We start from the raw sequence: 1,311 nt of genomic DNA, 5'->3' as shown, positions 1-1,311 counted from the left end.
ACTTTCGTTCAATGAACGCGTTCAGGCACAACACTGCTGGCTGTTGTCATGATTTAATTCTAAGGTCTGACCCCAAGATGCAGAAGACCAAACAGAGAGACCAGGGAAAAGTTTAGACAGGTTTATTTTGTATTGATGTGATGAATCCAGTGCTGCTCTGAGCACTGCTCAACAGAGACTGAAAGATGAGGGGAAGACACTGCGGTTAGTTCAGGCTCAGTGGGAAATTTGAATCTTAGGTTTAGAATTGGAGGAAAGGTTGCAGACTCACTTCTCCAGGGAAAGATGTCCTTTATGGGATCCAGACTGTGAGGATTGAACCAGAGATTGTCTTGTTTGGTGATGGGTGGACTGGGTTACTCAGCGGACGGCGGTTGTTCCTAGGTGAATGGAGAAGCTGCCTACCACTCAGTTTTCCTGCAGTACTTGAACGGGCTGCGGTGCAGATGAAACTTTTGCTCGGCGAGAGGCTCAAACAACCACTTTTTGAGAGTTGATCCAAACTTATTGTTTGGAGTGAATAAAGAGGCTGACTGCCACTCTGATTTCCTGCGGTACTTGAACGGGCTGCGGTGGAGATGAAACCTTTGCTTGGTGTGAAGCTCAAACGACCTCTTGGGGAAAGTGGATCCAAACTTCCTGTTAAAAACCCCAGCTCAGTTAGAAGCTCAGTTGAACCTTCCAGAGAGAGAAGGACCGAACAAATCCAGTTTTGCTGGATGACTTCCTGCCGAGAGGCAAAGACAAAAACAAAGTTAAGACTCAGGTTGACAAAAACTCAGTTTGACTCAGAAAAACTCAGCTTGACTAGAGAATCCAAAACTGGCAAACAAAAACTCAGGTTAGACTCTGCTAAACTAAGCATGGCTAGAGTGCCCTGTGTTGGCAAACACTCTGGCGACGAGTAAGTGGCAGTCAGCAGCTTAAAAACACTCAAAAGGTAATGAGGTGATGAGCTGCAGGTGTGCAGGGAGACCCAATGAGGACGAGGCACCACCTGGTGGAGGAGGAAAGGAAACACAAAAACAGACCACACAAACTGGATTCCTGACAACTGTGCAGTATCGGACGATACCATACCGATACCATCTGTTTGAAATTGATATGTGTGTGTGTGTATGTATGAAGAACTGCATACTAGGATGTAAAATAATTGCCATCATGGCTTTGTCAAGCTGCTGCCTACCTTTGTAAAGCAGGAAAATGACTTATACAAAATGAATCCAGTAGAACTTTATTGCCTACCTGGAATGGGTGACAATAGTTGAAGAAACTTTTGCCTCTCAAAATGGTATCGGTGCCCTATTTGTT

General features: G+C 45.2%; 1 protein-coding gene across 1 annotated transcript in view; it reads left to right on the top strand.

The window, feature by feature from the left end:
- Nucleotides 1–1,311, top strand: part of pla2g4a (phospholipase A2 group IVA) — a 61,097-nt gene that overhangs the window by 2,720 nt on the left and 57,066 nt on the right. The window lies entirely within an intron of this gene.

The sequence above is a fragment of the Cyprinodon variegatus genome, unplaced genomic scaffold (genome assembly GCF_000732505.1).
Source record: "Cyprinodon variegatus isolate N-32 unplaced genomic scaffold, C_variegatus-1.0 Scaffold138, whole genome shotgun sequence".
Classification (NCBI taxonomy): Eukaryota; Metazoa; Chordata; class Actinopteri; order Cyprinodontiformes; family Cyprinodontidae; genus Cyprinodon; species Cyprinodon variegatus.
Note: the sequence above shows the minus strand (reverse complement) of the source record. Positions and strands in the feature narration are given on the sequence as shown.